Source organism: Schistocerca cancellata, chromosome 9 (genome assembly GCF_023864275.1).
Source record: "Schistocerca cancellata isolate TAMUIC-IGC-003103 chromosome 9, iqSchCanc2.1, whole genome shotgun sequence".
Classification (NCBI taxonomy): Eukaryota; Metazoa; Arthropoda; class Insecta; order Orthoptera; family Acrididae; genus Schistocerca; species Schistocerca cancellata.
This window is the reverse complement of record NC_064634.1, coordinates 16,848,895-16,869,600: the sequence shown is the minus strand read 5'-3', so window position 1 is coordinate 16,869,600 and position 20,706 is coordinate 16,848,895. Positions and strand designations below refer to the sequence as shown.

The window sequence follows — 20,706 nt, the reverse complement described above, 5'->3', positions numbered from 1 at the left end:
CAGCAAGTCTTCTGGTCCAGACTGTATACCAATTAGGTTCCTTTCGGAATATGCTGATACATTAGCTCCATACTTAACAATCGTATACAACCGTTCGCTCGAGGAAAGATCCGTACCCAAAGACTGGAAAGTAGCACAGGTCACACCAATATTCAAGAAAGGTAGTAGGAGTAATCCACTAAATTCCAGGCACATATCGTTAACGTCGACATGCAGCAGGATTTTGGAACATATATTGTGTTCGACCATTATGAATTACCTCGAAGAAAACGGTCTATTGACACACAGTCAACATGGGTCTAGAAAACCTCGTTCCTGTGAAACACCACTAGCTCTTTATTCACATGAAGTGTTGAGAGCTATTGACAAGGGATTTCAGATCGATTCCGTATTTTTGGATTTCCGGAAGGCTTTTGACACTGTACCACACAAGCGGATCGTAGTGAAATTGCGTTCTTATGGAATATCGTCTCAGTTATGTGACTCTATTTGTGATTTCCTGTCAGAGAGGTTACAGTTCGTAGTAACTGACGGAAAGTCATAGAGTAAAACAGAAATGATTTCTGGCGTTCCCCAAGGTAGTGTTATAGGCCCTTTGCTGTTCGTTATCAATATAAACGATTTTGGAAGACAATCTGAGCAGCCGTCTTCGGCTGTTTGCAGATGACGCTGTCGTTTATCGACTAATAAAGTCATCAGAATATCAAAGCAAAGTGGAAAACGATTTATAAAAAATATCGGAATGGTGCGAAAAGTGGCAGTTGATCCTAAATAACGAAAAGTGAGGTCATCCATATGAGTGCTAAGAGGAACTCGTTAAACTTCTGTTACACGATAAATCAGTCAAATCCAAAAGCCGTAAATTCAACTAAATACCTAGGTATTACAATTACGAACAAATTAAATTGGAAGGTACACAGAGAAAATGATGTGGGGAAGGCTAACCAAAGACGGCGTTTTATTGGCAGGACACTTAGAAAATGTAACAGACCTACTAAGGAGACTGCCTACACTACGCTTGTCCGTCCTCTTTTAGAATACTACTGCGCGGTGTGGGATCCTTACCAGATAGGACTGACGGAATACATCGAAAAAGTTCAAAGAAAGGCAGCAAGTTTTGTATTATCGCGAAATATGGGAGAGAGTGTCCCAGAAATGATACAGGATTTGGGCTTGACGTCATTAAAAGAAAGACTTTTTCGTTGCGACGGAATCTTCTCACGAAATTCCAATCGCCAACTTTCTCCTCCGAATGCCAAAATATTTTGTTGACACCGAGGAGAATAAGGGAAATGAGAGCTCGTACGGAAAGATAAAGGTGTTCGTTCTTTCAGCGCGATACGAGATTGGAATAATAGAGAATTGTGAAGGTGGTTCGATGAACCCTTTGCCAGGCACTTAAATGTGATTTGCAGAGTATCCATGTAGATGTAGATGGAGAACACGGTGGCGAATTCCAATTGATGTGCTGGCCTCCCAACTCGCTAGATCTGAACCCCGTCGAACACATCTGTGATGTGACTGAACGTGGCGTCAGAACTCATCGTTCCCCTCCCCGGAATTTACGGAAATTAAATCAGGTGACTTGTGTGTGTGTGTGCGCGCGCGCGCGCGCGCGCGCGCGCCAACTCCCTCCAGCTACCTGCCAAGGCCGTATTGCTTCCAAGCCGCGACGCATCGCCGCTGTTGTTCCTGCCAAGGGTGGACATTTCAGCTACTAGGTAGGTGGCCATAATGAACTGGCTAATCGGTATAATGATGGTGCAACAGCTTTAAAGAGTCATTTCGTGGCGTTGCAGTTCTTCTTTTTTCCGTGCTTGCTAAGATAATTGGATGAGGAATTCCGGCTTATGCAAAACACCTTTGGAATTTTATTTTACCCAGGCATGTTTTAGCACTTTTTGCGCTGTCTTTAGTGGGTTACTTTATTTCCTTTCTGTAAACTTGTTATTACCTATCAGCGTTTAGAGGAAACATTTGCTACAAAATCTGCTATGCTAAGTAAAGTAGGTATTGCATTCTATACACACTTCGTATGTTCAACATTCACTGATTTGACTAGAAGTGAGCCGAAGAAAACAAGTTTTTGAGTAGATATATAACGCCTTTCTGCAAAAGGTCAGGTCTTCCGCTGTTCACTAGCAATTTTTTGTTTTTCTGCGGTAAATGTCTATAACGCACAACAAAATCGTAAATAAAGTGTCTTGTAATGCAGCAGTGCACACCTCCTTGGGTCGTTAGGAAACCTACAAAAAGACAAATGTGGTGTCTTCTTCTTCTTGTTGCTGATATTTATTGCGCTACAGACGTTCCCGTGTGTAAAAACAGTTCTATAGATCGTTAGAAACAATTAAGTTTCACTTTCGCTTTCATAGATCTTGCCGAACTCAACATTAACTTCCTGGCCACCTGGAGCGCTGCAGTCGCACAGGGTAAAAAAACAAAAAAAAAAAATTTGCGGAGCGTCGTGACTTTTCAGACAGCATCCACATATACCACTGAATGTAGCTGAGACATACATCACTGCTCGACACATAGTTTGGGTGAAACAATGTCATAACATTGAAATGTGTGAAAAACTAGCTCTTATTTAAAAAGGAGAAGAAATTAGACTACAGAGTCATACATGTTTGATAATGAGACCACTTAGCGAATTCCAACAAACTCTTTCTCGCTTACGCGCTTAATGTCAAATATTAAAACATTCATTCATTCATAGTGTTATCGGAAGCTTGAAGCTGTTTTACACATAGAGTTCGATTCTTTACATAATCGGTGGTTCATTGGTACTAAGTATGTTGCGAATCAATTTGTACAAAAGTTTTACTTGCTAGATCTACGTTAGTAGTTTTTTAGCCTGGTGTAGTGTCAGTATCTCTGTGTCGCCACATGTGGTTGCAGTAAGAGTGTTTTCTTTTACATTACTGACAGGACAAAAAAACTAACTGTAGAAGTAAGCGAACTGTGATGGATTATTACCATAGTTAAGAATACAACCAAACAAATTAAGATGTACCAAGCACAATAACATGAAATTTTAAACTCTTATTGTTACTTGTATAAGGACACCCGTTATGCAGAGTGTGTATTAAAAAATATTGCTGTCTTTTGTCACAAACGTCTGATTTGCCGCGTCTTTCGAAATGTCTGCACATGGGGCTATTTCGCCCCATACACGTGGGGCAATTTCACATCAGTCGAATTATTAGTTTAAATGATGTTTTACTGCGAAATTCTAGAGAACACGTTTTCTTGGTTTCTTTTCAGATGGCCCGTACGTGTAAAAGAAAACAGCCAAGTGCTTCATGGTCCGTGGAAGATGTGAGACAAGCTGTTATAAGTATTGTAGGCAGCTCCTCTGGATGAAGTGCCAGCAATGTGCTATACGGTTTCACGAAGTGTGTGTGAGTGGAAAAGTACGAAAAAGGTTTACATGCTGTAAATGCTTATGATTTTGACACTAAATACACTGGGCGGAATAGCCTCTTGACTGGGTGGAACAGTCCCACCATTTTTATATATTGTGATTTCTGTCTTCTTCAGAAGATTAATACTTTGTTCGTGTAAAGTAATTTCGACGTTTTATATAACAGAACTTATTCACAATTAACATACCATAATTGTATCACATTGACAGATTTTTTATAAGTTTCATGTCATATTATGTAAGATTTATGGTTGAAATGAGCGGAATAGCGCTTCTGTACCCTATCGATTATTCATAAGGGCAAATAAGCACGAAAGAACGTTGCTTGCGAATATATAGACAAACCACACTCCCTGTTTCGTGTAAATATTTGCCCTCCCTCATTTATGTGTATTACGTACATTCGTGCTTCATTTGTAGCATGTCACGTCTTAAGCAACTGACTATGTTTTATCACATTCGACTACAGAATCTTTTGAGTTACAGTCACTTTCGTGATTTTTTCCTGTTTTATGGAAACCATTGCATCAGGCCCTTATTACTACGGAAACAAAAACGAACCCCGCTGAACGAAATCAAGGGTCTGAAACAAAGTTTGACATCTTCTTACCTCTGCACTGGACGGTCCTATTATTGTAGACACACTTTGCGTCCGCAACATTACGGTCGCCAGTTCTTGGTAACTGTACGTGTCACGAAGAGTAACGGAGAGGTGTTTTGTGTTGTGCCGGCTCAGCCGGGACTCACCTCTAGCGACAGCCGCTGGACGTCGGTGACGAACCACCAGGCCCACGCCCAGCCGCCCACGATGGTGTCCTTCTTGGTGGATCCGCAGCATCCTCCTGTAACACACGAGAGCACCGCCACTGTGTACCGGCGCACAGACTCTCTCTGAGGCGTCCACCAGGATCGCCCCACAATCAACAAATCATAACACAATCAAGTACACAGTCCCTCAGCGAATGCTGTAGTTCACTATTACAAATACTAACGCGTGAAAAACGGACGGGAAGCCGAAGATTAGCACGTGATTCTACATCTAAAATTATTTACAGAAGCACGAGGGAGAAGAACTAACAGAATAGGGAGTTTTCTCTTAATCTTTGTGTAACTACTCTGACCTACATTGTTTGAACCTGCTTTCTGTATTCAAGCCTTGATCTACCTCTGCATTTTTACTTCCGTTATTATTCCTTGATGCCTCAGGATGTGCCCTGTCAATCTACCCATTCTGCCATACGGCTCTTTCCCCAGTGTTAGATTTACATCTACATCTACATCTACATCTATACTCCGCGAGCCACCTTACGGTGTGTGGCGGAGGGTACTTATTGTACCACTATCTGATCCCCCCTTCCCTGTTCCATTCACGAATTGTGCGTGGGAAGAACGACTGCTTGTAAGTCTCCGTATTTGCTCTAATTTCTCGGATCTTTTCGTTGTGATCATTACGCGAGATATATGTGGGCGGTAGTAATATGTTGCCCATCTCTTCCCGGAATGTGCTCTCTCGTAATTTCGATAATAAACCTCTCCGTATTGCGTAACGCCTTTCTTGAAGTGTCCGCCACTGGAGCTTGTTCAGCATCTCCGTAACGCTCTCGCGCTGACTAAATGTCCCCATGACGAATCGCGCTGCTTTTCGCTGGATCATGTCTATCTCTTCTATTAATCCAACCTGGTAAGGGTCCCATACTGATGAGCAATACTCAAGAATCGGACGAACAAGCGTTTTGTAAGCTACTTCTTTCGTCGATGAGTCACATTTTCTTAGAATTCTTCCTATGAATCTCAACCTGGCGCCTGCTTTTCCCACTATTTGTTTTATGTGATCATTCCACTTCAGATCGCTCCGGATAGTAACTCCTAAGTATTTTACGGTCGTTACCGCTTCCAATGATTTACCACCTATGGCATAATCGTACTGGAATGGATTTCTGCCCCTATGTATGCGCATTATATTACATTTATCTACGTTTAGGGAAAGCTGCCAGCTGTCGCACCATGCATTAATCCTCTGCAGGTGTTCCTGGAGTACGTACGAGTCTTCTGATGTTGCTACTTTCTTGTAGACAACCGTGTCATCTGCAAATAGCCTCACGGAGCTACCGATGTTGTCAACTAAGTCATTTACGTATATTGTAAACAATAAAGGTCCTATCACGCTTCCTTGCGGTACTCCCGAAATTACCTCTACATCTGCAGATTTTGAACCGTTAAGAATGACATGTTGTGTTCTTTCTTCTAGGAAATCCTGAATTCAATCACAAACCTGGTCCGATATTCCGTAAGCTCGTATTTTTTTCACTAAACGTAAGTGCGGAACCGTATCAAATGCCTTCCTGAAGTCCAGGAATACGGCATCAATCTGCTCGCCAGTGTCTACGGCACTGTGAATTTCTTGGGCAAATAGGGCGAGCTGAGTTTCACATGATCTCTGTTTGCGGAATTCATGTTGGTTATGATGAAGGAGATTTGTATTATCTAAGAACGTCATAATACGAGAACACAAAACATGTTCCATTATTCTACAACAGATTGACGTAAGCGAAATAGGCCTATAATTATTCGCATCTGATTTATGACCCTTCTTGAAAATGGGAACGACCTGCGCTTTCTTTCAGTCGCTAGGTACTTTACGTTCTTCCAGCGATCTACGATAAATTGCTGATAGAAAGGGGGCAAGTTCTTTAGCATAATCACTGTAGAATGTTAAGGGTATCTCGTCTGGTCCGGATGCTTTTCCGCTACTAAGTGATAGCAGTTTACTATCTGTCAGTTAGTTGTGTCACATACAGTGACGTGACAAAAGTCAAGCGATACTTCCTCATTTCTTGTCGCACCTCCTTCTGCCCGGCGTAGTGAAACAACTCGACGTCGCATGGAATCAACAGGTAGTCGGAAGTCCACTGCAGAAATACCGAGCCACGGTGGCTCCACACTCGTCCGTAACTGCGAACGTGCTGCCGGTGCAGGATCTTGCACGGGAACTCAACTCTCCATTATGTCCCACGGATGTCCGACTGGATTCACGTCGGGGTACCTGGGTGGGCAAATCTTCCGCTCGAATGTTCTTCAATGCAATCGCAAGTAACTGTGGCCCAGTGACATCGCGAACTGTCATCCGTAAAAATTCCATCGTCGGTTCGGAACATCGAGTCCACGAATGGCTGCAAGTAGTAACCCAAATAGCCGAACATAACCACTTCCAGTCACTGATCTGTTCAGCTGGACCGGAGGATCCGGTCCATTCCACCGAATGCAGCTCACACAATTATGGAGTCACCAGCAGCTTGCACGGTGCCTTGTTGACAACTCACGTCAGTGCCTTTGTGGGGTCTGTGCCGCTGTCGAACCCTACCGTCAGCTCCTACCTTCTTAAATCGAGACGCACTTCACCACGCAAAAGTTTTACTGTCGTCTGGGGCCCAACCGATATGGTCACGAGCGCAGGAGAGGTGCTGCAAGCGGTGTCGTGCTGTTAGCAGTAGAGATGGGTAAAACTGTTCTTTTCAGAGATTGGATCTGAACTGTTCACTACCTGAAATGAATTAGCTTTTTTTCAGGACTCACCACTCATTTACAATAGAAAATAAATGGAAGGCACATTGCCCTTTAAACTTGGTTTATTCCAGTACTATACCTGTATTTTGGTCTTATTTGATCCTATTTTGAAGTAACACAGATAATGAGTAAGAATTTTGTATTGTTTATTGAAATTTCCACGATATGACAAAGTTTTTGATTATTGATTTATTTTGCACTATCGTGGTTTTTTGGGTGATCGGAAAATGTTGTAACTTGAGATTTGCATTAACAATATATTTGGCTATAATGTATTAAAATTTCATTAACCTCATACAAATACATAGCAAGCCATATATTTTTAAAGTGAACGTTTCCTTCCGAAGACGCCTAAAATCGCAAAATCCGTACCAGAATAAGAAAAAAAAATATAAATTTGACTGTAAAACGAAAGTGCTGCATATAGCCTTATGCAGAATAAAACAAGGAAAATATTGGTGTATGACATTTTGCGATACGTTTATCGGTTCGCTCGTAATTAAAGCGTAAATTCGAGTGTCCATAATAAAAATCCTATAGTAAGAGGAGTCATCAGGAACCTAATCTAATCAGTTTAAACAAATAAAAATAAAATAAAAACAATTGATGTATACATAACATAATAATGTAATATACATAGCGGTATTACTACGAAGAACAATATCCAGTAGGGACGAACTCCTATGCAGAGGCGCTGAGTCGAGCAGGTCGAGCCGCGAGCTGTATTACTGCGTGAGCTGAGACCGCAGAGACCACAGTGACACCTGAGTCGCTTTGCTCAACGCTCTGGCTAGAGTCGAGACAGTGGGGTGAGCGTTGAGCGGGCGAGTTCCGAGGGTGGGGGGAGCGGTGAACTCACCCACTCCGAGACAAATCGTCCGTTCTCTTGCGAGCAGGTTGTTGCAAGTAGTTCCTATGTTATCCGCTAGGTGGCTCTCTGTCCTGTTGCTCACATCAACTGCCCAGAGGGCAGGACGTGCGACTGAAACGATCGCCGACAGAGTGCGATGCGAAGTTACGCTGCGCCAGACACTGCGCGGCAGACGACGCACAGAGACGGCACGGCATATGTGAAACACAAAATCCAATGGGGCACTGCACGATGCAGGCAGCCAAGGTAGAAGCAGGGCAGAGGCCGGCGCTGGCTGTGTTGTGTGGCGTGCACTGTGCTCTGACCAGCAGAGGCGCTGCTGATATGCTCCGTCTCTCTCTCTCTCTCTCTCTGCCATGGGAAACGTTTGGAGCTACCGTTCTTTTTCTCTGAATCACTGATTGTTCACTCCTTTGAAAGATTGAACTCTATGAATTAGTTCAAGAGCGGATCCCCCATCTCTAGTTAGCAGGGGCACCAGCGTCGGTCGTCTGCTGCCACAGCCCTTTAATGCCAGATTTCGCCGCACTCTCCTAACGGATACGTTAGTCGTACATCCCACATTGATTTCTGCAGTTGTTTCACGAAGTGTTGCATGTCTTTTAACAATAGCAACTCTACGCAAACACCGCTGCTCTTGGTCGTTAAGTGAATGCCATGATGGCAGGTAATGCCTGAAATTTGGTATTCTAGGAACACTCTCGATACTGTGGATCTCGGAATATTAAGTTCCCTAACGATACGGATCATTACGAAATACGGGGAGTAGCTCACAATTGGTTCACCTCTTACATTAACAACAGACAGCAAAAGGTCATTCTTCTCAGTGTTGAGAATGGCTTTGAGTGGGGTACGGTCAAATAGGGTGTGCCCCAGGGGTCAGTGTTGTGGCCACTTCTGGTCCTTATTTATATAAATTAGCAGTTACGTCCCATAAGATTTTACAAACATTTGCACATTTATATAAATGATATGTCCTCTACTATTACGGGTAACTCAAATATTTTTTATTTTATTTACGGTAGTAAAGGATGTTGTGTACAACATTGGCTCTGTTTCAAATCGTGCAGTTCAAGACCTAAGTTCATGGCTTGTAGAAAATGAACGGACGCTAAATCACAGTAAGACTCAGTTTTTACAGTTTCTAACGCACAATTCAACGAAACCTGACGTTTTAATTTCACGGAATGGGCATATGATTGATGAAACTGAAGAGTTGAAATGCCTAGGTGTTCAGATAGTAAACTGTCGTGGAAAGTCCACGTTCAAGATCTTGTTCAAGGACGTAACACTGCCATTTTTACTATTCGAACGGTATCGGAAGTGACTGATCGTTCGACACGAAAATTAGTCTACTTTGCTTATTTTCATTCGCTTTTCTTGTGTGGTATTATATTTTGAGGTAACTCTTCCCATTCTAAAAGGATACTTTTGTCTCAGAAACGGGCGGTTCCGGCAATAAGTGGTGTTAAGTTCGCGAACCTCGCTCTTCACCAGTCTGGGTACTTTGACATTGGCCTCTCAATATATACGTTCTTTACTGTCGTTTCTTGTTAACAATATCAGCTTATTCCCAAGAATAAGCAGCTTTCACTCAGTTAATACTCGGCAGAAATCCGACCTGCATATGGATCAGACTTCCTTAACTCTTGTGCAGAAATGTGCTCAATATACTGCTGCATCCATTTTTAGTAAGCTACCACTGGAATCTAAAAATCTTAGCAGTAATCCTGTAGGTAGGCTGTTTATGTTTTCTTATTGGCAACGTTACGTAGCGCTCTGTATGAAAATCACTGGCTGTGCTGTGTACAGTCTGTGGCTAGTTTGCATTGTTGTCTGCCATTGTAGTGTTGGGCAGCGGCAGCTGGATGTGAACAGCGCGTAGCGTTGCGCAGTTAGAGGTGAGCCGCCAGCAGTGGTGGATGTGGGGAGAGAGATGGCGGAGTTTTGAAATTACATATATTATGACTTGTGATGATATTAAGGTAATTACAGTGTTTGTTCTCTATTAAAATCTTTCATTTGCTAACTATCCCTATCAGTAGTTAGTGACTTCCGTAGTTTGAATCTTTTATTTAGCTGGCAGTAGTGGCGCTCGCTGTATTGCAGTAGCTCGAGTAACGAAGATTTTTGTGAGGTAAGTGATTTGTGAAAGGTATAGGTTAATGTTAGTCAGGGCCATTCTTTTGTAGGGATTATTGGAAGTCAGATTGCGTTGCGCTAAAAAATATTGTGTGTCAGATTAAGCACAGTCTGTCAGTTTAAGCACAGTCATTCAATCCACGCGCGTTCAAATCGAAACTGAAGATTTTCCTCATGTGCCACTACTGCTATTTTTTTTATCTATTATAGGGAAAGCAGAAAGGTGGAAGGAGTATATAGAGGGTCTATACAAGGGCGATGCACTTGAGGACAATATTATGGAAATGGAAGAGGATGTAGATGAAGATGAAATGGGAGATACGATACTGCGTGAAGAGTTTGACAGAGCACTGAAAGACCTGAGTCGAAACAAGGCCCCCGGAGTAGACAACATTCCATTGGAACTACTCACGGCCTTGGGAGAGCCAGTCCTGACAAAACTCTACCATCTGGTGAGCAAGATGTATGAAACAGGCGAAATACCCTCAGACTTCAAGAAGAATATAATAATACCAATCCCAAAGAAAGCAGGTGTGGACAGATGTGAAAATTACCGAACAATCAGTTTAATAATCCACAGCTGCAAAATACTAACACGAATTCTTTACAGACGAATGGAAAAACTAGTAGAAGCCGACCTCGGGGAAGATCAGTTTGGATTCCGTAGAAATACTGGAACACGTGAGGCAATACTGACCTTAAGACTTATCTTAGAAGAAAGATTAAGGAAAGGCAAACCTACGTTCCTGGCATTTGTAGACTTAGAGAAAGCTTTTGACAATGTTGACTGGAATACTCTCTTTCAAATTCTAAAGGTGGCAGGAGTAAAATACAGGGAGCGAATGGCTATTTACAATTTGTATAGAAACCAGATGGCAGTTATAAGAGTCGAGGGGCATCAAAGAGAAGCAGTGGTTGGGAAGGGAGTAAGACAGGGTTGTAGCCTCTCCCCGATGCTATTCAATCTGTATATTGAGCAAGCAGTAAAGGAAACAAAAGAAAAATTCGGAGTAGGTATTAAAATCCATGGAGAAGAAATAAAAACGTTGAGGTTCGCCGATGACATTGTAATTCTGTCAGAGACAGCAAAGGACTTGGAAGAGCAGTTGAACGGAATGGATAGTGTCTTGAAGGGAGGATATAAGATGAACATCAACAAAAGCAAAACGAGGATAATGGAATGTAGACGAATTAAGTCGGGTGATGCTGAGGGTATTAGATTAGGAAATGAGACACTTAAAGTAGTAAAGGAGTTTTACTATTTGGGGAGCAAAATAACTGATGATGGTCGAAGTAGAGAGGATATAAAATGTAGACTGGCAATGGCAAGGAAAGCGTTTCTGAAGAAGAGAAATTTGTTAACATCAAGTATAGATTTAAGTGTCAGGAAGTCATTTCTGAAAGTATTTGTATGGTGTGTAGCCATGTATGGAAGCGAAACATGGACGGTAAATAGTTTGGACAAGAAGAGAATAGAAGCTTTCGAAATGTGGTGCTACAGAAGAATGCTGAAGATTAGATGGGTAGATCACATAACTAATGAGGAAGTATTGAATAGGATTGGGGAGAGGAGAAGTTTGTGGCACAACTTGACCAGAAGAAGGGATCGGTTGGTAGGACATGTTCTGAGGCATCAAGGGATCACCAATTTAGTATTGGAGGGCAGCGTGGAGAGTAAAAATCGTAGGGGGAGACCAAGAGATGAATACACTAAGCAGATTCAGAAAGATGTAGGTTGCAGTAGGTACTGGGAGATGAAGAAGCTTGCACAGGATAGAGTAGCATGGAGAGCTGCATCAAACCAGTCTCAGGACTGAAGACCACAATGACAACAACAACAACTACTTTTATGTTGTAATTTCATGATCTGACACGTTCCATGACCTTGGAGATTTGCTCCTCAATTTGGTCCTACCGAACTTGGCGCGTAAATAAATAAATAAATACATTTCCTAAATGGAACGCCCCATGCGGCTAGCTCCAGCTACCATTCCGCGTTCCGTCTGTTAATCTCCGTCATGCGGCCATAATCACGTCCGAGACCTTTCCACACGAATCGCCCGAGTACAGACGACAGCTCCGCCAGTGCACTGCCCTTTTACGCCTTGTATAAGCGACACTACCGCCATCTTTATATGTGCATATCGCTATCCCACGACATGTCACCTCACTGCAGGCGAGTTATACTTCCCGGGAACTCTCCCAGTAAACTGCTCCATTCGCATTCTATCTAATATTGAGCGTTCTTCTCTAACACATTTGAAAAACATGTTTTCTTCCTTACTGTTCCATTTACCGTTGACGTTCATTTTCCATTTATGACTACACTACAGACAAATATCTTCAGGGGTGCCCGCTGTTAATAAATTTATCTTTTTCAGAAAACTTCTTTTTGCAATTATAAAAGGTTCAAATGGTTCAAATGGCTCTGAGCACTATGGGACTCAACTGCTGAGGTCATTAGTCCCCTAGAACTTAGAACTAGTTAAACCTAACTAACCTAAGGACATCACAAACATCCATGCCCGAGGCAGGATTCGAACCTGCGACCGTAGCGGTCTTGCGGTTCCAGACTGCAGCGCCTTTAACCGCACGGCCACTTCGGCCGGCAATTATAAAAGGTTTTCCATTTCATCATGTGGTGGTACAGCAACCTGTATTTAAAACGAGGAGATCTTGGTTGCGATATTGAAACTGCTGTTTATTTATTCATCAATGACGCACGTTACGCCTAATTCAGTGCGTCTTGAGACTGGCATACATCGAAATTGCATTTTAATGTAGGGCAGTCTACAAATGCCTTGTATTAGGCGAAACGTGCGTGAATAAATAACAGCAATTTCAGTTTCGCAATCAAGACTGTTTTCCCCATTGTTTTGGATTGCCAGTCCTAATTTTATATCCTCCTCAGTTCAGTTATTTCTTTGGGCAAATAACGAAATTCGGATATTAGTTTTCGCGAAAACAGGTGATTGTTACACCGTACAGATTGCTACAAAATTAGCAGAGACGAAAAGGCAACTGCTGGAATGCAGTACACGAACAAATCTAGAAAACCACTCAAACAACTTATGACGAAACAGAAAAGAAAAATATATTCTTGGAAAAAAAAAGAAATATGTCGAGTCGCACATTGTCTCAGAGACTCCAACTTGCGCACACTCTTAAACATAGTTTTCTGAGAGGCAACGCCCGTCCGTTGCGCTCTTTACTGTTGCGTCACGCAAGCTTTCCTTATCGCAAGACAATAGCAACGAATCAAAGCTGTGGGACAAGCTGAGGTGTCGCGTCTGTAAGTACGGCGCGAAAGGGAGGAGACCAGGTTCACATCGGGGTCATCTGCGACAGGGCGTTGCTGGGCAGAACATTTATCACTGTAAAACTTTTCCATGAGCACTGGATGGATTCCTTGAAATCTACGTGCAGATATTCTAGAACAAAGCAGGTAACTATCAGCCACATCACTACAGCTTGTAAAATACTTTGAGTATTTTTAAAACTATTACACACACACATACGACACACCGAGGATGACCATAACTGTTTTACCCAAGAGCATAAATTTATAAGCAGCACTCACTCAATAAATAGGTCAAATGTTAAAAAAACGTTATTGTTGACGGCCACTACAAATTTCGAAACACCTGGACGGCTTCAATGCTTCCCGTCTTGTGTATTTACCTCGCAAATAGCAATGAATACGTTTTCACTTTCACGTTGTGTAATTTAAAATTGTTTTTCACTCTAGGGCACCGTGACATTAAAAATGCGTGCAAGGGACACCAGTATTCTTTCTCAAGTTGTTAAACGTGTTGAAGACACGTGAAGATGAAATGTCTCACGTTAGAAATCCGTAATGGCATTGGGCAGCTCAGTTATTTCAATATGCAATCGATGTATTGGCTGGTGGCTGTTTCAAAATTGATGATCGAGCACGAGTGTTCACCGATCTCAGAAGAGTTTGTGGTAGCGCCAGTAGAGGCTAAAGGTAGTCAGGTTGTGCACAGAAAATGAAATCACTAGTTTCAGAAACAGTAATAACGCTGTCATTATTACAGCTTTGTCCTGTGGGTATTTGGAACGTCCAAAGAACTTGTGGTTCGTATTGAAATGAAAAGTTTCCGCTAGGAAAGGTAGAGCGCGTTGAAACATCCATCGAAATACAGTGGAATGGCGGCAGTACTTGTGGGGTGGGCCAACAAGGGAGACGCTGCAGGCAGAGCACCACCATTTGAGAGGTTTTATTTTAATACGCTTGTAACTAATTCTTGCAACAGCCGCCCTCCTCGTTCTGTTCACATCTCAGATTTTAATACAAAACAGTAAGTACATTTTGGAAACACACTAGACCGTTAGGCGAAAATAATGTAATTTTTAACAGCGCGTTTAATTCCGTGATACGCTTCCATATCTTTCTGACAACGTTCTTTCCAACTGATCTCACATTTGTCGCTGAAGCTCTACGTCAACGCTGCTTTTAAGAACTTCCGTCAGTTAATTTCTTTGTGTAACACGAAAAAAACCACTTACCTGCAACAGGAATAGAAGCATATAACACACAGTTATTTTTTTACTTCTGTAGTGAATTTTGATTTCCGTAGAACATATTCATAATACATCGTAATTATGTGCAACAAATCGTTTTACAGGCTATTATTTTGCAGGTCATTCAACATAGATTGCATGTGTGAAATGGAACTATTTACAGGAGGAGTACAAAATACTGGAAAACAAACAGTAGCAGTAGTTACGTTATTGTTTTACAGTATTTATATATGTACGGTATATAAACATGCCCAACTGAGATTTATTGGAAGGATCCTCATAAAGTGTAGTTCACCCACGAAGGAGACAGCAGCTCATAAACGTTCGTTCGGCTGATAATTGAATATTTCTCGTCGGTCGTGGATCCGTACGAGGAAGGACTGATGGAATAAATGCAGACGAAAAATTAATTAATAAGTTGAAGTCTCTCTTTGAAGTATAGTAGGAGCAATGCAAAGTCCTAGATTTCTTCAAACAGTATCAGATATACCCCGCGTATTATCTTTCAGGTTGAATACATCCATGTATTATCGCCAAAATTAGCAAACAGCCTATCTGAGATTCTAAGATCTGTCTTTCTCGGACGATAATATCCGAATACTTCATAAGCATACGCAGCCACTTCGGAAATTTGGGAGGAATGAGAAGAAGATTTAGTCAAAACAATGTTTTTTTTTTCACTTAGGTAAAGAGAAAAAACTCAGATTCACTTATAGACTGTAAGCAGGATACGGCAGTGTTTTTGTTGTAGACTCGTTGAGAAACGCTCGTCTTGTGGCGACCTTGTGAGCAGAGGCGTTTTCGTGCTGGTGTGAGGTCCACCCCTGGGGTCCTCTACTGGACCCTTTATGTAAAGCTGAACTTGGCAGATGCATGTCCGCCTTTGGAGGCTTCTCTTGGATCCTTTGTGAACCTTAAATTGGCGCACTCCAGAATATTAACCGAGACACGTGGGCCTAGTTGTTAAGACAATCGACCCGCATTCGGGACGACCGTTGCCCAAATCCTCATCCAGATTTGCGTTAAGTGGCTAAAGGCAAATGACGGGATGGTTCCTTTGGGAAGAAGATGGCCCATTTTCTGCACCATCTTTGCCCAGTCCGAACTAGGATACCGCCGGCTCTAACGACTTCGTTGGCGTCAGTATTCCTCCTCCATTCCTTGTTCCAGTATGTCGGTCTCTCACCATTACCCTACCATTCTCAAGTGCGAGTGTGATGTGTCAAGTAGCGACGATGGCTGTGCAAGTAATAGTCTCGTCCACGCCCTCTTCTGGTTTGTTGAGCCCCGTCATGTCAAGCATACTTGTCCAACGCACTGCTTCCCGAGCAGGAAGGCGTACCGGTCCCCTGCACGAATCCACCCGGCGGATTAGTGTCGAGATCCGGTGTACCGGCCAGCCTGTGGATGGTTTTTAAGGCGGTTTTCCATCTGCCTCGGCGAATGCGGGCTGGTTCCCCTTATTCCGCCTCAGTTACACTGTGTCGCGATGGCTGCGCAAGCACTGTCTCCACGTACGCGTTCACCGTAATTACTCTACCACGCAGACATTTGGGGTTACACTCGACTGGTTGTGAGACGTTCCCGGCGGGCGGAGGGAGGGGAGGGGAGGGGTTGGGAGGGGGCGTGGAGGCGGGCGGGGTTTCGGTGTGGGGCGGCGGTGGGGTGGGTGGACTGCTGCGGCCTGTTGTGGGGTTGTGAACCACTGAGGGCTACGTTGGGACGAAGCCTCTCCGTCGTTTCTAGGTCCCCAGTTTCAAAACACAATACGCAAATCATACTTGTCAAACCTCGAAATAATGACTGAAAAACTATCTGACACGGAGAACCCCGTTTTGTCATGAGGCAGCAACCTTTTCAATGCGAATGTACACGCATTTACTGATAGGAGCAGATGCTCTCTCTTCAGTGATTCTCAGGACAAGGAACGTTATTTCCTCGTCAACGGCTGTTCCTGGGCGCCCAACTGACTTCCACCTGAGAAGAAAATTCTTTCGCGTCTGAATTCTGTGAATGAATGAACTAATGATGCCATGGCAGCAAGAATATCGTCAAATCTCTGAATGCATTAGTTTATACTTTAGCTCACCTAGAAATAAAAAAAGTAAAAAATTGGTGCGCTTCACGGTTGGCAGAGACTGAATGTCGTATCGAAATGATGGCTCTTTCACGACTTTTAATAGTTGGACATGGTTAAATGTTATGTAGAAGTGGATGGTTTTTTGTCTATTTTAGAAGTGCGACAATGGACGTAAACTCATGACTCTAAAAAGTATTAGTGTGGCCCACGTAAAGAAAAATTTCATCGAGGAGACATCAAAGGGGTTCGGAAAAAGAGGGCAAAAGTGGAAGAGGTGGCTGCTGTGTTTTCATACTTCGGAAGGCAGACTTCCTGTTGAGCGCACAGCAACTCCCGCATCATAGAGCACGGGGCTGGTGCACGGCATCTCTCAAGGTAAACACCTGAATTCTGTGGTCAAAACGGCAGAGCAAGATAGCAATTTTTTTTTAGTTTATTTAACTATTCATCTTTTGATCTCTGTCAAACTTTACAGTCAGCGTCTTTAACAATTACTGAAGCAGTAAAGATGAATAGTGGCTGAATAGTAGACATTTAGTAAAGAATAAGAATACATAGACACGTTAAAATGTAGCATTACATGAACAGTGACTGACAGTAAAATTAATTTTTGCTCATTTTACATGGTTTGATATTTCCGTACTGCCATCTCCGCATCCTGAAATGGGGAATACGACTGCCAGTTCCCTTGCCCACTTCCTCTTGCTCTTTCCAATAATTTTTGAATACTAGAGCGTTACGGCTCAAACCGGCTATTTGAAAAGCCTCCTCAGGGCAACACGCGCCCTGTTCAACTTGAGCCTGTTCTAGGCGTTCCCTAATGGTGGGCCGAGCGCGCCCCTTGTTGAGAGTCAACTCAAAACATCCACGAGGTGACCGCTGTTACACCGTTATCCGTTCGTATGAGGACCCGGTAGATTCCCATAGAGAACGTTTCTTGGTTACAGGAGTGATGTCAGTACGAAACAGGACTACGCCTTGTAAATGGCCTTTTCAAGACTCTTAGCATCATCGTTTCGTTATGACGGGTCCCAACATGAGCCATAATACTTATTGTGACAAAAAATAAAAACACCTACAGCCGTCCTTATGATTTTAATTTATTTTGTCGCTACCAGTTTCAACGCTTCATTGCATCTTCAGGCTGTCTTTGATGCGGTACAGGATGATAAGATCCCCATGCATAACCCATCAGTTGCCAGCATTACTGGATACGCAGATAACGTGTCGTCCCAGAGACCTCCTGCTAAAAGGATGGACATACAAAAGAACAATCGTTATTAATTTCACCTCTCCAGCGACTTATACGTCGTTCGAAATATTTGATTCGTATGTATTTGTTTGGCTCACGCTATTTAGAAGTTCCATTTGTTGTGAAGCATTTCAACAGTCTAATCTTTAATAATAATAAATCTGTAAAACCTCCTCCCTGTTTCTCTGTTTGAACACTCTGATCTCCAAAACTTCTAGACTAATCTTCATTAGGTTTTCGCAGGTAACTTGAGCGTAGCTTGGGGGACGTGTAGGCTGTATTTAATCAAAATCGGTTCACGCAATAAAAAAAGATATCTTAATTTAAAGTTTTAGGAGGCTGCTCAGTTTAATAGTTTGGGTGTTCACCTTAGCAACGGCATAATACTTAACACCAAGGAACCAACTGATGGCGCTCTTTGTTTCGTAGTACAGCAGAGAAGCAATTCAAGGCGCTGTTAGTTTTTTTAACTCAGTGACAGAAGTATTTTCGGAAGTTTACGCCGCAATCTTTCTTTACGAAAAATGAGTAACACTGAATTTACTACACTAAGATATACAGATTTACTGATTTAGCTTTGTGTATTAAAAACTTAACGAATTTCATTTGTATCTTTCCATAGATTTCATTTATATTTGACTTCCTGGCTAGGAAAAACGAATTTATAACAAAGTAATTCTATGAGAGTTCCGCTTTTACCGATCGACGTACGCAACCCTAAAAAGCGAAAGTATGCACTGGCTCTTTAACTTCCGCTGCGAAGCACTGGCGTACATCTAGTTAATATTAAATTTTTAGGAGTTGTTTAACCTAAGAGTGATATGTGAACGCACTTGTTGGTGCTTGTTCTAATGGCTCTGAGCACTACGGGACTTAACATCTATGGTCATCAGTCCCCTAGAACTTAGAACTACTTAAACCTAACTAACTTAAGGACATCACACACATCCATGCCCGAGGCAGGATTCGAACCTGCGACCGTAGCAGCCGCGCGGCTCCGGACTGAGCACCTAGAACGTTGGTGTTTGTTACATCCAATAATTCGCTCATGTCTGCATCTACATCCATGTTCTGCAAACCATTGTGAAGTGCTTGCGAGAGGATACGTTCCACGGTGCCAGTTATTAGAGGGACCTTTTCCCGTTCGATTCACATGTGGAGTGCAGGTTGAGTAATTGTTTAAATGCCACAGTCAACATTCTGTTAAGTCTAATCTTGTCTCCCCGATCTCTATTGGAGCAATACGTACGGGGTTGCAATGTATTTCTAGATTCATCACCTGAAGTTGGTTTTAGAAACTTTCTAAGTAAGTTTTACGGGATAGTTTGCGTCATTTCAAACGTCTTTCAGTTCAGTTCGTTTAGCTTCTGCGTACACTTTCACATCGGCCTAACAAACATGGCATCATTCGTGCTTCCCTTCCTTATAACCTTAGGTATCCTTTTTTAGTGCTATTTTGTTCCTGGCTCACATACTTGAGCAATTTTCGTAATCATTACAGTGAGATGCTAGAAAAACATTGTTATATTAAATGGAGCGAGAACAACTGATGCTCAAAAAAGGGACAAAAAAAAAATACGGAACGTGTAGACGCTAACGAACTTTCAGTAGGCGCTACTGATTTGTGGCGCGTGATTTTTCAGTTTATGTTCTGACTGGAATGCCAGCCAGGGATGACCCTGATGAAATAGGCACGTGTGCCGCTCACCAACAATGGATAGCGTGTGTCCAAAACTCTTGGCACCGGAGCGATTACTGTAATCGTGATGTTTCTCAAGGGTGCGAGTTTCTGTTTACAACTTCCGCAGTGTGTGGAAAGCAACTGGACGAAAACAAGTGCCCTCGCACCTGAGCAAGGGCTGACTAAGCGACTTAACACCGCTCTCGCTGCCGCCGCCTGCGCTGCAAGGTTAAACCCACTCACTGCTTGGCGCGTAGTTTCGGCGCCAGAGCCTCCTTAACCCAAGCCTAGCCTATATCATCGAAGCAGTGTTCCAGTGTCCTCACAGACAACTTTGCAACTGACAAGTTTCTTGTCTCTGAGGGCATGAAAGAAGGGGAGTATTAAGTCGATAATGCCTCGAAGTGAAAATTTCGACATGTCGTTAATTCAGACAGCCAAGTAGGCGAGCTGCGGGAGAAGTTCTTAGTCAGGGACATGAATGCTACCTACCTGGGTGATAGGAGCCAAGAAACCTAGGAATCATGTTAAACGCATGAAGGAAAAGCTGAAATGGAAATAGAATTGTTGTTGGTATGAAGTCAGTTTCCTGGTGCATCGAAAAAGAACAGAATAAGTACAGCGTTGTAATGAAATACATGTACAGAACACCCTAAGCCAATTACTTGAAAGGTGACCTGGAGTTTAATGTCGCGCCGACACTGTGATCATTAGAGCCGGAGGTGAAGTAGTGGTGTACTTCTAGAAATCATCCCAATTTTATCTGAAATGATCTGCGAAAATCGCCGAAATCCTAACCTAATATTTGGAAGGATAACAGAAGGCTCCACCCTCCCCCCCCCCCCCCCCACCCGAATATGGTGGCGCTGTATGAAGTTCGCAAGGAAACTTTCAAAGACAGATTTCGGCAGTACAGTCATGAGGGATACCGTTCACTGCTTTGGAGGAAGATGCACTTTTTTCGTCGCTACCCTGTTAGCTAATAATATTGAAGCTGGTGGAAATTTCCCTATTCATCGGCGTCTTCAATTCTTAACAAATACAGTCTTACCTCAGATACACACATCATAAAAAGTTTCGCATCACGACGGGTCCGAGAGTTCCGGAACCTGTACAGAAAATTGGAATAGAGATCAACATAAAC

The 20,706-nt window shown here is 42.8% G+C and overlaps 1 protein-coding gene across 1 annotated transcript in view; it reads right to left on the bottom strand.

Annotated features, from left to right (window-relative positions):
- The window catches only part of LOC126101633 (flotillin-2), a 352,822-nt gene extending 348,551 nt beyond the window's left edge, over positions 1 to 4,271 (bottom strand). The window contains exon 1 of the mRNA XM_049912319.1: positions 4,175 to 4,271. The gene's annotated coding sequence lies outside the window, so the exon portion shown is untranslated. The remainder of the gene's footprint in view (positions 1 to 4,174) is intronic.
- Between the last annotated feature and the right edge of the window lie 16,435 nt (positions 4,272 to 20,706).